Source organism: Budorcas taxicolor, chromosome 10, assembly GCF_023091745.1.
Source record: "Budorcas taxicolor isolate Tak-1 chromosome 10, Takin1.1, whole genome shotgun sequence".
In the NCBI taxonomy this organism is placed as follows: domain Eukaryota; kingdom Metazoa; phylum Chordata; class Mammalia; order Artiodactyla; family Bovidae; genus Budorcas; species Budorcas taxicolor.
In genome coordinates, this window is record NC_068919.1 from 91,071,401 (window position 1) to 91,087,670 (window position 16,270).

Genomic DNA, 16,270 nt, shown 5'->3' on the forward strand with positions numbered 1-16,270 from the left:
TGAAAGTTGCTCAGTCGTGTCCGACTCTACAGTCCATGGAATTCTCCAGGCCAGAATACTGGAGTGGGTAGCTGTTCCCTTCTCCAGGGGATCTTCCCAACCCTGGGATCGAACCTAGGCCTCCCGCATTGCAGGTGCAATTCTTTAGCAGCTGAGCCACAAGGGAAGCCCAAAAGCTTAGTATCCTCTAAGCACAAGAAGATGCTTAAACCTCCCGCCTGGACAGGGACATGAACCCTGGACCCTCAGATTAAAAGTCTGATGCTCTACCAACAGAGCTACCCAGGCTCCTGAAGGCTCTTGTCTTGGAAAGAGAAGATGGTGCATTTGCCTTGTGCTGGGTGTAAGGAGGAAGGAAGCCTTCACTGGTAATGCTAAGCCCGTGTTACATTCGTGTTCCTCATTTGACAGACACCAATGGACAAGCCTGCCAGGCTTGTGCCAGGTATTTCAGGGATCAGGGCGAGTAGAGGTGGAGGCTTATAGACTGTGTTTCCAATGAAGTAAAAATTATAAATTAAGCAAACCAGCTGTTGAATTATATTCTATCCTCCTACCAAAAGAAATATTCTAGAGACGTCAAAAACTGCAAGTTGGCGAATATTAAAGGCAGCTGAATTTAATTATTATCACAAATGCCCGGGTGTTCTGTTGACGGTCATGTTTAGGTGAGTCATAAAAACATAGATAATTTACAAGTTACACATTTATTCCAAAATTTTAATTTTTCCTGTCTTGGATTCAGCAATATCTCCACTTGGGTTGTTTAATCAAGATTTTTCACAACATTTCTGCCTTGTTAAGAAGTGCCAAATTAGGTAATCCTTCTTAAGGCACTGTAGGTTTTAGATAGTTTTTTATTCCAAATTGTGGAAACCAGTTTGCTGATGCTATAGCAATTTGAATTGCCAATAAATTTCTTAAAACACTAATTAAATTCAGAAATATATCACTAATATTATATAACTTGTTCAAATATTGTGATAGGGTTGCATGTGGTAAATTGCACCTATTATAGAAAATATTACATATTTTAATTCATGACAAAATTGCTATTTTATATCATTTAAATTTTTCCTTAGAGTAATAACTATGTCAATTCATGGATCTTCTTTCAAATTTCTCCATGTGGAGGTATTATAAATAGAACTTAAAAGTAGTGGTTAGATATTCAATTTGTTAAAAATCTGTGTTCAATTAACAAAATACCCTGATCTATGATTTGCCAGAAGATAGGCTTTCTAACATTTGTTTTGAAAATGTTTATACATAGTCATGAAAATATTTTCATTTTCTTTTTCTAAATTCTTTATAGTTTATTAGAATCTCACTTTGTTGTCTATTTTATATCAGTTTCTTTCAGTTTGGAAAAAAAAATCTCTGAAATTAAAAATACATAGCTTAATAGCTTTGGAAGTGGAATGTTATAGTAGATCTGTTTTGTTTCTTTTTTAAAAATAAGCAATGGATCATTTGTATTCATTCAAATAAATATAGATAGCACACATTCAAAATTAATTTCAATTTTGATGATTATTCACTTTTTATTTGGGAATATTATTTTACTGAATTGTCCCAGTACATCTTAGTCTTGTCTAAGCTGGATCTAGTTACTTTAAGGAGAATATATTCCATACCTCATTACATGCTAAATTTTGGTTTAGTGTCAAATTTCATGTTCCATCATGGTAGTCCATCTTTGGGCAGGTCCAGAAAACACCAAATTCCATCTCTGTAATCGTTCCAAAGAGCAGATAAGCCATTTCTCCCAGCAATATGTTCCAACTATGTTCCACACAGCACAGATGCTTCTGGACTTTTGGTACAAATTTTGGCTGACTCATCTTCTTCTTTGCCAGCTATGTTAGTGCTATTGGGCAAGCCTTTCAACTTGTTTTTTCCATCAGTCTCCTAAGTCAGTCCCTAAAACTGAAAGCTATTTTCTCAGTTTTTCAGTAAAGGCTAAACTTATTTTCACAACTGCTGTAAAACCCAGTGAAATACATAAATATTGACTTGTTTTCCTTTTCTCGTAGTTCAGCGATACATGTAATGAAGACACATTTCTTTGATATGAATTTTGATGCTTCTACAGCCTGACTGCACTGAGTGATAATAACTTTTTAAAGTTGTATATGTTTTCTTTTCTCACTTTATTACTCATCAGATTCATGGCCTCATCTTGAATTTTCAGTCCTTAAAAATGTTCATTCACTTCATTATGTTTGTCTGCATTATATTTTTGTTTATCGCCTTAAATTGAAACCATTTGTACTAAACCTGAATATTTTCCATTGTTTTCTGTAAATACTTTGCTTTTTTTGAGCTAAAAAGCATTATTATGCTTGGCAAGTTTTAGATACAGAGTGTCATTTTTTTAAAGAACATCACAGTAAGGGTCTCAATTGGAATCACTTATGTTTACTGACTATTATTGACTATACTTTATCCCTTTTTTCAGTGCTATAATTGCATTTGTATTTTTTCTGTGTGAGAATTATATTTTGTGATGTGTAGTTGTACCTTTATTTGGTAAAGAATATGAGGTTGTAGGCACTGGAGGAGTATTCTTGCCTGGAGAATCCCATGGACAGAGGAGCCTGGTGGGTTACAGTCCATAGGGTCACGCAGAGCCGGACAGGACTGAAGTGACTTAGCACATGTGCATGCATGAGGTTGTAGCAACTTCATCTGATCTATTCATATTGTGAATTGATGAGAAAATTTTGCTAATTTGCATTTTTAAAATACCAATTACATTTTCATTAGAGAATATATAGTAAATTGTTCAGGAATTTTATGTGAGTCATCCTTGACAGAAATTTGCTCACTTTTTTTGGTTCCTAGCTTAAAAATATTTAAGCAACATGCTGAGTTCCACTTTCATATATTTCATTTCTTTCATGATCTGAATGATCTACAGCATTAGGCAACAGAACTCAAAATATGTATAATTTAGCCACATTTTCATCTAAAATATGCATGCAAATAAATTTTAAAATAAAAGTTAATAATTTATGTATATTAAACATTTTTATTTTGAGGACTCAAAATTATATCAAAATGAAAGGTGATGTATACATTATAATGAATGAATATCAACTTTTAACAAAAATTAGTGGGAATATTTTAATATACTTTTTCTTAAAATTTAATTATATCACATTCAATATTTCATAAAAATAAAACGAGATGCATTTCCAGCATTCAATGTCCATATAGCTGCCAATGTAAAGAATCAATATCAAGCTTCATACATGTTATCTAAACCTATTTCCACAAATATAAGGGTAATATAAACTATTGAAAATTGCAAAATGCGATTTGCAACTGCTGTGAACATCTTGAAATTTGTGAGACTCTTCTAAACTGTGAATTGGAATAGGAAGTGCATCAGGAAAAAATACGGAGAAGGCACTGGCGACCCACTCCAGTACTCTTGCCTGGAAAATCCCATGGACAGAGGAGCCTGGTAGGCTGCAGTCCATGGGGTTGGGAAGAGTCAGACACAACTGAGTGACTTCACTTTCACTTTTCACTTTTCACTTTCTTGCATCAGAGAAGGAAATGGCACCCCACTCCAGTGTTCTTGCCTGGAGAATCCCAGGAATGGGGGAGCCTGGTGGGCTGCTGTCTATGGGGTCGTACAGAGTCGGACACGACTGATGTGACTTAGCAGCAGCAGCAGCAGCAACAGGAAAATATAGATGGTTGTCATTACTGGGAAATGATAGTTTATGTGGAAAGAATCTGTCTTAGTCCCCCTTCAGACTGCTTTAACAAAATACCATTCATTGAGTAACTTATAAACAGCAGAAGTTTATTGTTCATAGTTCCGGAGGCTTAGAAATCCGAGATCAGGGTGCCAACATGGCTGGGTTCTGGTGGGAGCTTTCTTGCAGACAAATGCCTTTCTGCCATGTCCTCCTAAGGCAGGGGCCGTGCTGGGAAAGTGGAGCCTGGAGAGCGCAGGGAAGACCCAACCCTGGGCGCTTCCTCCATCTGGATGCTCTTGTGTCTTTTATCACGTCCTTTTATAATAAACTGGTGAGTGAAAGTCGCTCAGTCGTGTCTGACTTTTTGCGACCCTATGGGCTATACAATCCATGGAATTCTCCAGGCCAGAATACTGGAGTGAGTAGCCTTTCCCTTCTCCAGGGGATCTTCCCAACCCTGGGATCAAATCCAGGTGTCCCGCATTGCAGGCCGATTCTTTACCAGCTGAGCCACCAGGAAAGCCCAATAGATTGATAGACAGAAGGTAAACAGCTTTCCTGAGTTCTGTGAGCTGCACTAGTGAATTAATCACACCTGAGGAGTGGGTGGAATGAGCCTCTGACTTGCAGCTGATTGGTCAGAAGCACGGGTGGCCAGGTGGACCTGAGGTTGGTACCTGCAGTTGACGGCGAAGCAGTCTCCTGGGATGGAGCCCTTTCTCTGTGGATCCGGTGCCGCCTCCCGGGAGACAGTGTCTGAACTGAGGTCAGTTGTAGGATGCCCAGATGATGTCAGATAACGTCAGAGGACAGTGTGGTGTGGGGCAGAAGTCCGCATATGTGTTGTCAGAAGTGTTGCGAGTGTGAGAGTAAAGGAGAAACACAGGGCTTCCTGGGGAAGGGGATGGTGGGCGCAGTGGTAAAGAATCTGCCCGCCAGTGCAGGAGATGTGGGTTCGATCCCTGGTCCGGGCAGATCCCATGTATGGCAGAGCAACTATAAGCCCAGGAACTGCAGTACTAAGCCCAAGTGCTGAAAGTACTGAACTAGTGCTCTAGAGCTTGCGAGCCTCAACCACTGAAGCCCGAACACTGGTGCTCTGCAGCAAAAGAAGCCACCAAAATAAGCCCCTGCTCGCTGCAACTACAGGAAAATCTAGCACAGCCAAAAATAAAATTACAAACCTCATGGGCAGAAGAGCCTGGTGGGCGACAGTCCATGGAGTCACAAAGAGTTGGACACGACTGAATCGCCGTAGCAGCAGCATATACACAAAAAAGGAGACGTGCGGAAGACAGACTGGGGTACTTGTTATACACAATGTTATTTTCCATGACACTTATCCCAATGTGTAATTCATTTTTAATTTTTGTATTATCTGTTTGCCATTTGCTTTCCTTTTGGGGGTTTGGGGGAGGTAATAAATCCTACCTCCTTCTCTGAGTTCCGAATCCATTAAGAAATAAAACACTTGAGTCAGACAGGAATAAAAACATCAGCGTGGTTGCTGATGACACTGTCGCGACAGTTCCACTTGTGCTGATGTTTATGACTCATTCAAAGAGAGATGCCTGAGTTTTCCTAAGTTCACCTTGGTCCTGGAAGGGTATAAGTCGTACTCACAATGCCCCATTCCCCACTTTTTCCAGAAGATACGGTAAGCATTTCCAGAGGTTAAAATAATTAATCGCAATATCTTTTAATGGGGGGATAAAAAGGCATGCGGTCTGCTGGGAGTAGAATTGCGAGGGGAAGACTTAAGCGTCGCTGCACCACCGTCTGGACTGGGTCGGAGCGGAGGCGCGTGCGGGGTCACTACGGGCTCTTTTCAGCGCGTTAGCCAGTGTTAGTTCAGCAACCTGGCAAGTTCTCCGGGTGAAATCTACAACTGGCCTGGGTCCCTGGATCGCAAGGAGAGCCGGAAGACGGAAGCAGACACTTCAGATCGGTAGGTGGCAGGTTTAACATGCATGGGGACTTAATCGGAGGTTTGAGTTGGGCGACCCCCAGACTGGAAGATTCTGCACCCCAGTGCCAGAATCTTCCAAGTTCATATCGCGGGCTTCACAAAGTACAGGTGTGTAGTCTGTCCAGGTGGCCTCTCAAGCCTTTCCTCTCTTTGAAGCTGCATCCTTGAAAACCGCAACCCGAGGGCCGAAGATACTCAGGTGGGGGTGAGTCCTCGATGAGCCGGGTCCGGCTGGTGGGTCACCCAGTGGTCACGTCCTCCAGTGACCTCCTGTGACAGCCGGGTCCTTCTTTCTAGCATGTTGAGCTAGGGACAAGGGAGATGATATTTAGGTTGAATGAGGGGGTTCACGGGGCGAGAGAATCACCCAGATTCCAGAGTCCTGAGCCTGCAGGCATCCGGAGATCTCTGGCTTAAAGGAGAGAGATGCCGGTTTTCACTCTGGAAAAGATGGCTTGAGAGAGTTAGCCTCTTCGTGAGGTCGTCTGAGGTCACCAGGGGCCTTGAACTGGGAGACAAGAAGGGGGTGAACAGAATGGGGGGTAGCTTGGGATGAATATTCAGACCGAGTAGAAACTAAGTGTGTTCCCCGAGCGTGGGTGCACACAGTCAGACTGATGCTTGAGTGAGGCTGTGGACAGGCAAGGATCAGCCCTGGCTGGGCCCTGGAGGTGGCCAGGAGGAGGTGAACCTGGCTGGGGAAGGTAAATTAAGTGAGGAGGTGTAGGAAGACGGGGGGGCCTCGCCTGGCATAGATATTCCCAAATAAACCTCCATCCCTCAAGTAAAAGCAGTGTTACCTCTAATGAAATTGAGGACGTACAGAAGCCTGCAACTCACATGAAGGGTCCCTGCTGGTGACAAAAAGAGAGCAGCTTGTGCCCCAAGGGGAGCTGAATACAAGGCCTCTGCTAAAGCAAGGAGAGAAACTTGTCAGGCCTGGAGGCCGAACTGCCTTCCTGCAGAGCTTTAAGAAACACTGCTGCAAATCGAAGGTTGTGTGGAGTTTTAAGTGAATGCTCCGTGAAAGTGAAAGTGAAGTTGCTCAGTCATGTCCGACTCTTTGCGACTCCATGGACTGTAGCCTGGGCTCCTTCATCAGTGGGATTTTCCAGGCAAGAGTCCTGGAGTGGGTTGCCATTTCTTTCTCCAGGAGATCCTCCCAACCCAGGGATTGAACCTGGGTCTCCCGCCTTGTAGGCAGATGCTTTACCATCTGAACCACCAGGGAGAATGCTCTGTAGGGTTTACTTAAAGGAGGACATCCCTGCAACGCGAACTGAAATGACCTAAATAAGGCTCAGGCAGTGGATTTCTATGTAAGCCAGTCTGTACACAGTCCTTATTTATTCATCCAGTTTTATACTGGATTCCGTTTTTACTCAGGCTGTCATAGGAGATTGAAAATCCAACCACAGGGACAACATGGCCTTCAAAAACGTAAGTAGTAGCCAAGCAAACAGTACGTGTCTTGTGCAGCTTGGCAGGGAAATAGGTAATGTTGCTGGCCAAAATCCTGGCCTTCTCTGTCCACTGAAGCTGAATGAAAAAATATGGAGACAGAGCTTGGAGGAAATAGAAAGGTGGCTTTAACTCTCTGCCGGCAGAGAGTGGAACACTGTAGGCTCGAGCCTCAAGAACTGTGCCCCCTTCCATGAGGAGTCTAGGGCTATATAAGATGAGGGCTCGCAGTCAGGAGTTGCTGATAAGAACAACGGTGATAGGACCTTGGTTTTTCCCTCTTGTGTTGTTCCAAAGGCAGTTATAGGTGGCATCAGTAACCCAGTAATTGAGACGGGCAGTTCGAGACCCTGTGGCTGCCTTTTTGATATGTAACTACAACGGGAAGGGTATTGTCAGGGAGAACACCAGATACAGGATGTATTTAACATAGAGTCAAAGGAAAATAGGTGTGAAGCGTACCTCCTGCAGAGTTAGGGCGCAGAAGAGCAAACTTCGTTACAGACGTGCAGAGTTAGGAGCAGTTAACAAAATGGCAACCCACTCCAGTATTCTTGCCTGGAGAATCCCATGGACAGAGGAGCCTGGCGGGCTACAGTCTATGGGGTCACAAAGAGTCGGACCTGACTGAGTGACTCACACAAAGTAAAAAAAAACAAAACACAACTAGGAATGTTCAGATCTGCTCGCTATTCTCTTTGTCATCTTTGTTCTCAGGAAAGGGGGATGAAAAAAATTCCTCTTTTTTTTTTTAATTTCCTTTCCACTGCAACAGTAACAGCGTGTAAATATTTGTAAATCTTCAGCTTCTGAACCATTTAAAGACTAAGGGGTGACCTAAAATGTCAGTTTACTGGTTTTTTTTTAAAGAAGAGTTGAGGGTTTAATTAATCCTGAGGTATCATCTGATTCTACCTTCTCTTTTTTCCGTGTATGTGAACCATGGACTTCCAGATGTTCAAACTGGATTTAGAAAAGGCAGAGGAACCAGAGATCAAACTGCCAACATCCACTGGATCATCGAAAAAGCAAGAGAGTTCCAGAAAAACATCTACTTATGCTTTATTGACTATGCCAAGGCCTTTGACTGTGTGGATCACAATAAACTGTGGAAAATTCTGAAAGAGTTGGGAATACCAGACCACCTGACCCGCCTCCTGAGAAATCTGTATGCAGGTCAGGAAGCAACAGTTAGAACTGGACATGGAACAGACTGGTTCAAAATTGAGAAAGGAGTACGTCAAAGCTGTATACTATCACCCTGCTTATGTAACTTATATGGAGAGTACATCATGAGAAACGCTGGGCTGGATGAAGCACAAGTTGGAATTAAGATTGCTGGGAGAAATATCAATAACCTCAGACATGCAGATGACACCACCCTTATGGCAGAAAGCCAAGAAGAACTAAAGAGCCTCATGATGAAAGTGAAAAAGGAGAGTGAAAAATCTGGCTTAAAACTCATCATTCAGAAAACTAAGATCATGGCATCTAGTCCCATCACTTCATGGGAAATAGATGGGGAAACAGTGGAAACAGGGACGTTACATTTTAGGGCTGCAAAATCACTGCAGATGGTGACTGCAGTCATGAAATTAAAAGACACTTGCTCTTTGGAAGAAAAGCTATGACCAAACTAGACAGCATATTAAAAAGTAGAGACATTACTTTGCCAACAAAGGTCTGGTTGTCAAACATAGTCAAAGCTACAGTTTTTCCAGTAGTCATGTATGGATGTGAGAGTTGGACTATAAAGAAAGCTGAGTGCCATAGAATCGATGCTTTTGAACTGTGGTGTTGGAGAAGACTCTTGAGAGTCCCTTGGACTGCAAGGAGATCCAACCAGTCCATCCTGAAGGAAATCAGTCATGAATGTTCATTGGAAGGACTGATGCTGAAGCTGACGCTCCAATACTTTCACCACCTGATGCGAAGAACTGACTCATTTGAAAAGATCCTGATGCTGAGAAAGATTGAGGGCAGGAGGAGAAGGGGATGACGGAGGATGAGATGGTTTGGATGGCATCACTGACTCGATGGACATGAGTTTGAGTAAACTCTGGGTGTTGGTGATGGACAGGGAGGCCTGGCACGTTGCAGTCCATGGGGTTGCAAAGAGTTGGACATGACTGAGGGACTGAACTGACCTGATTTTATTTTTTAATTATTTAGTTTATCTTTGGTTGCACTGGTCTGCATTGCTGTGCATGGGCTTTCTCCAGTTGCAGCCAGTTGGGATGCGTCTCTTGTGGCAGCCTCTCTGTTGTGGAGCACAGGCTCTAGGTATAGGGGCCTCAGCCACTGTGGCTCCTGGGCCCCAGGGCGTGTGGGTTCCCATCCTTGTGGCGCAAGGGTGTTAGTGGCTCCGGGGCACACGGAATTCTCCCAGACCAGAGATCGAACCTGTGTCCCCTGCACGGGCAGGTGGATTCCCATCCACTGGACCACCAGGGCAGTCCCTTTAAAAATTTTTTTTATTTTATACTGGACTATGGCTGGTTAACCGTGTTGTGATCATTTCAGGTTGTCCACCTTGTCATTTCAGCAAAGATAACAGGCCCACAGCAGGGCAGAGTTTTGCTAAGGATATTAAGCCCTTGCTCACAGTCAGGCAGGCTCTGGTCATCTGAAGGCGTTGCACTCTATTGGACTGGAATCTGGGGAATCTGTCCGTGGGGTTTATGTGACTGGTTGGGCGGCAGGGTCTCCGAGTCCTGGCTAAGTTGCTTCAGTCGTGTCTGACTCTTTGCGACCCTCAGGACTGGAGCCCGCTAGGGCTCCTGGGTCCGTGGAATTCTCCAGGCAACAATCCTGGAGTGGGTTCCTGCCAGGGTCCAGCCCTGGTGGGTCCAGGGTAATTCGAAGGTGGGGACGGAATCGGCGTCCTAGGAAAAAACTTATTGAATTACAGATATAGAGAGAGATTAGAAAATTAGCAGAGAAAAAGAGGCTGAATCACTTGGTTTACGTGGAATACCAATCACCACCTACGTAGGCCACAGGCATCTTTCCGTTCTCCCGAAGGAGAGGAGGCACTGAGGCCTCCTCTGTCCGATCTTAGAAGCCCAGGCAGAATTAGTAGGCTTGGTGAGTACCCACATACCAGATGGGAATTCAGCCGGAAAAATGGGGAGCAAGAAAGAAACGACATGGGGGAATCAGTCTTTCCAGAAACTGATCCGATTTCTTTATTTTTTAGGTTTGTTTATATACCTTTTGTTATACATAAGGATGAATACAGAGTCACGTGGGGGTGAGCGGACCTGACCCTTGTCACAATCAGGTGCTTCATATAAAATTATACAAAGGTCTTATGGGTTTTACATCAGCTTCTGGTCATGAGGCCTGCTGACATTTTATGATCCTTTCTTTCTGATAACCAAAAAACTTATTTTTTCCAAGGGTGTTGTTTCTTAAACCAGGCGCCACCCTCTGAAGGTAGCAGATAAAGTTGCATTCCAATAGGATGAGGGTGTATCGGGTTACAATCAAGAAAGGAACTTACTTAGCCTAAGGTTTAACATGATTAATCTTAAAGGTTAATACTTATTTTTCCTATATGCTAGTTATATTCATTATAAGGGCAAGGAATATGGAGATTTAGCAGCAAACATCAGCCCAACAAATGAAAACCCTTTACCAATGTTCCCCTTAAGATCTATTTAGTCTTAAGATAGTGATAAAGTTACATTTTTGCATAGCAAGGACACAGTGATTTATGACAAAGTACAGTGATTTATAACAAAAGAGAAAATTCATTAACTCAAAAAGTCTAGTATTGCTAACATCAAAAACTAGTATATTTCCTTTTCTATATTCCAAATACATTGATTAATATATTCCCAGGTGCCTAAGGATATGGAGGCCTGGTGGCAATCATTGACTCAACAATGAGAAAAGCTCTATGCTAATTAAGACTTTCAAAATACTCCAAACTCTCTGTGCTATTTATGGTTGAGAGGTTGTCACACAAGCTAGTCTGTCAGCAGAGAGGTTTGACCTGAGACACCCTTGTCACACCCAGGGCAGGGAATTAGCAGTAATTATTGGCACAATAAATGAAAAACCCTTCACCAATATAATTCCTAATCAACACACTATACTATACTAAAAATTTTCTAACTTTTCAAAAGAGTCTGTATATAGAAAGTTTAAAGCATCTCATGCCTCTCACAGTTGGGAGGCTGTAAACAATCACATGTGGCCGGACGAACCTGCTCAGGCAGGCTAGAGAAACTTCAGAGGAGTTTGTAGGTTTGAAACACTCTTGTCACTCCCAGGAATTTTTGTTAACTGGAGCTGCAAGTTGACTCCTTCTCTGAGAGAAATGGTGATGGGGGAGAGCCCCCTGTAAAGTCAGAAGTATAGGTGAGAGCATGAAACAGACTCTGGTTTTGGGGGTAGATGCTCGGGAACAGGGGGTTTCCTGAGGCTCGATTCTGCCTTTGTGTATGCTGAGCCTCCTTCCTCATGACCTTTGCCAAGGGCGGATTTCCTCATGCTGGCTCCCGGCAGGTTCCGTGCCCTCCTCCAGGGGATCTTCCCAACCCAGGGACTGAACCCTCAACTCTTATGTCTCCTACATTGGCAGGTGAGTTCTTTACCACTAGCACCAGCTGGGCAACAGGGTCTCCGAAGGTGCCCTCAAATCCCCCCACCCTCTTGTCTCGGGGGAGTCCTCTCCTTGCCTGACCCCGGGGAACACTCTGGAGGGCCCCAGGATGAATGAATCCCGTGCGTGCACTCACTGCCCTGCAGCCTGGCCTCTGGCTGCCCTCTGTGGCGAGCTGGCTAGGATAACACAGAGACATTAGCGCTATTTCCTTTCCTGAGCCATCTCTCAGGAAGCATCCTTTGTATGCAGTGACACCGGGGCTGGGAGCAGGGGGGGGAGGGGAGGAAGGATTAGGTTGGGACCTTGGATTTGAGGAGGAGGAGGAGGGTCAGTGCTTCCCTGGTGGCTCAGATGGTGAAGAATCTGCCTGTAGTGTGGGAGACCTGGGTTCGATCTCTGGGTTGGAAAGATCCTCTGGAGAAGGGAAGGGCTACCCACTCCAGTATTCTGGCCTGGAGAATCCCATGGACGGAGGAGCCTGGCGGGCTATGGTCCACGCGGTCGCAGAGTCGGACACGACTGAGTGACTAACACCTTCCAGGTCAGTGTGTCCGGCAATTGCTCAGCGGAGTCCTGAGACTGACGGCCTTGCCTGCGCTTCTCACAACCGCTGCTCAGGCGGGAGCAGCCTCTTCAGGTTTTAACTCACTACCAAAGCCACAGCCTCACTCCTTCTCTGCCACACTCTGGAGGCCTTTCAGCCTTTGGAAAGCTGCTTACCTACTGTGCACCCCCTCCCCTTAAATAAGAAAGAAGGACACAGGCAGGGAGGTCACAGGAGTGATGCTGAAGGGAGAGTGTAAAGCAGTGATGTCAGTTTCCTTCCCAGTCAAGTTCGCACCCAGAGCTGGGCTCAGCACTGCCCATGGCATTATTCAACAGATCTTCATTGATTGAAAGTAAATTTTCGGGTAAAAAAAAAAAAAGATTGAGATTTCCGAACATGGTGGAGTATGTTTACCATTGATTCTCTGATCTCAGAGTAAAGAAAACAGAAAGGCAATTTTCCTCTAATATCAATCGGAATATTTTGAAGATGAAAGGGATCTTAGTGATTATTCGGTCTCCTGGCTGTTTTACAAATAGTAATTTAATGACTTATGTTTCTCACTGTCTGAAACTTCGTTCAGTAACATATACTCAAATATTTTCATTTTGGAGTTGAATATCTGTTGGATGGATACCTAAACAGCCCTTCCCTCAGATTTGCAATTCCTTGCTCAGGCTTCCTGAATGTCTGGCTGTCGAGTGACTCATTCAGTTAGGAAACAGGTGGTGGTTTGGGGTCTTTATGCTTTAAACCTGAGTCTTGCCATGGGCCCCTGACTTCTGAAGCCAGTCCCTTGACAGTGAACAAAAAACTGCCCAAGGTTCAGATTTACAAACACGAGTTTTGCCAGGGCTGTTGTGATGAATGCAATTAAAAACACCACACACAGCCCCCCTTCCCCTTTTAAAGTGCTATTACATGCTACAGCCTCCTAAGTAATTTAGATAACCTAGGATGTTAATAACAAAGGTCCGTGCTCTGAAACGAGACACAGCAAAGAGGTGCAGGACTGTGGTTCAGCTCCAGACGGTAGATGAGGCGTGAAGGCAGCAGACATCTGTGAGGCTCGAGGAATGCCACCCAAGCTTCACCGCAGCTTGAACTGTGTTCCACGTATAGTAGGTTCCTCGTGAACACTTGTTGAATGATGAATGCGTGTGTCTCTGAGAGAGAGGGTGCTTAAATGCTTTAAAATAATAAGCTAAAAAATATATCAGAACAAGTCACCTTTTGCTCTGCTTGGGTGCACGTTAAGCCGCTTCAGTTGTGTCTGACTCTTTGCAATCGTATGGACTGTAACCCACCAGGCTCCTCTATGCAAGGGATTCTCCAGGCAAGAACACTGGAGTGGGTTGCCTTGCCCTCCTCCACGGGATCTTCCCAACCCAGGGATTGAACCTGCATCTCTTATGTCTCCTGCACTGGCAGGTGGGTTCTTGATCACTGACGCCACCATACTCAAATGACATGTGTGCATGGCAGGCACTCAACACATGATGTATATGCTAATTATATGTGTGTGTGTGTGTCTGTGTGTGTGTGTGTGTATAATGCTGTTGTTGCAAAGTGATGCTGCTACTGAGGTTACTCATCCACCCAATACATATTTTGTATCCACTTTGTGTACAGTTGGAGTTGCAGCTATCAGCATCTGATAACAGTGGAAAGCCTATGGACTTGTGTGTGAAATCAGACACACCTGGGTCTGAATCCCAGCTGTTTTCTTTACCCTCTCCAGTGTGAACTTGGGCGTGCTGACTTCTCTGAGCCTCAGTTTTCTCAGAGAAGGCAATGGCACCCCACTCTAGTACTCTTGCCTGGAAAATCTCATGGACGGAGGAGCTTGGTAGGCTGCAGACCATGGGGTCTTGAAGAGTCGGACACGACTGAGCGACTTCACTTTCACTTTTCACTTTCATGCATTGGAGAAGGAAACGGCAACCCACTCCAGTGTTCTTGCCTGGAGAATCCCAGGGACGGGGGAGCCTGGTGGGCTGCCGTCTACGGGGTCGCACAGAGTCGGGCGACTGAAGCAACTTAGCAGCAGCAGTTTTCTCATCTGTAATGTGGGTATTTTAGTAGCATCCTTGAAAGTAGGGTTGTTAGGAAGATTAAAGGAAGTAAAGAGCATTTGTTAAGTTTAGAGAGTCACAGAATGTGGTCAGCGTAGGAAGTTTTCCCGCAGAGGCGTTTCGGATGGTATGGCCTTTCACCACCAGAGGGCAGCATAACCACAGTGTTTGGAACTCGCCTTTCTCCCCACACAGAGGGCTCAGCGTTGGACACAGTGTTACCCTCCTACCGTGAGTATAAAGCAACATTTAAAGGCCTAAGAAGCTTCACACAATGTTTTAAACGTGGCAGGTTCTAACCTCCAGGCTTCTGTTCAACTGGATATCAATAGGAATGATCAATTAAGTATTCCATATCCCAGATGTTGAGAATATTTTTGCCATTAAGACTCAGCTAGAGCTGGCTTTTTGAGTCTTAAAAATTAGGCCAAGTTTATCTAAAACCATCAGGCTGTTTGTGGGTATATCCAGAGCTTTATGGAGAGTTGGTCCTGCTGTTCAGCCTCCTGGCAGTCATGTGAAAAAGCAAATTCTTTACTCTGTGTAAGACAGTCTTTTCTTCAACAAATATGTATTGAGGACCTACTATGCACTAGATGCTGATCTAGGTGTCAAATATTCAGCAGGAGGTTAAGAGAAACACATCATCACTATCAGTAAGCAACATAAAGCAGCATAGTGTGCTGAACCCGTAGGGCAGGCAGCCCGTTCTCAGCCCTGGAAATGGGGCTGCTGTCGATGTCCTTGTTGGAGTGACCCAGTGCTGGTGCTCACCCACAGCGGAGGCCGGCCTTTGGCAGTGTGATGTCCAGCAGGGAGCATTTGTATCAGTGCCTACAAACCTTTGTGCCACGACACACAGCTGTGTCGTTGCCCATTCGCTCAGTTGTGTCCGACTCTTTGCAGCCCCATGGACTGCAGCACGCCAGGCTTCCCTGTCCTTCACCATCTCCGGAGCTTACTCAGACTCTCATGTCCATAGAGTCGGTGATGCCATCCAACCATCTCATCCTATGTCGTCCCCTTGTCCTCCTGCCTTCAATCTTTCCCAGGATGAGAGTTTTCCCAGTGATCAGGTGGCCAAAGGACTGGAGTTTCAGCATTAGCATTAGTCCTTCCAGTGAATGTTAAGGACTGATTTCCTACAGGATGGACTGGTTTGATCTCCTTGCAGTGAGAAGTTCACCTCACTGGAAGGAGTTCACCTGAATTCCTATATGCTAAGTCACTTCAGTTGTGTCTGACTCTTTGCAACCCTATGGACTGTAGCCCACCAGGCTCCTCTGTCCATGGGATTCTCCAGGCAAGAATACTGGAGTGGGTTGCCATGCCCTCCTCCAGGGGGTCTTCCTGACCCAGGGATCGAACTTATGTCTCTTATGTCTCCTGCATTGGCAGGTGGGTTCTTTGCCACTCACACCACCTGGGAAGCCCTAGTCTTGTGGAAAACCCCAAATCTAGAAGGAATCTTATTTTTTTTTTAAACAGGCTTGTTTTCTTTCTTTTTTCTTTATGTAGTCTGTGCTGCGTGCTTGCGGTAACACAGGGACTCTCTCTAGCTGTGGGCGCAGTCTTCCCACGTTGGTGCCTTCTCTTGTTGCAGGCCGTGGGCTCTAGGGTGTGCAGGTTTCAATAGTTGTGGCGGATGCGGGCTTTGTTATTCTGGGCATGTGGGATCTTAGTTCTTGGACCAGGGATCGAACGCATGTCCCCTGCAAAGGCAGGTGGATTCTTAACCACTGGACCACCAGGGAAGTCCCTAGAATGAATCCAAAAAGGCTGTTCGGTTTTCCCCTTGCTGTGTCTCTCCGCCTTCCTTCTCCCTGCAGAGTAAGCACGGGCCAAACTTGCTGCTCAGGCGTGAGGCGAAGGGTAGGAAGGTGAAAA

General features: G+C 44.8%; 1 non-coding gene across 1 annotated transcript; it reads right to left on the reverse strand.

Moving 5' to 3' along the window:
- Window positions 1-215: 215 nt before the first annotated feature.
- TRNAK-UUU (transfer RNA lysine (anticodon UUU)) lies at window positions 216-288 on the reverse strand. Its single transcript has one exon. It is a non-coding gene; the product is annotated as a tRNA-Lys (tRNA).
- Window positions 289-16,270: the final 15,982 nt, after the last annotated feature.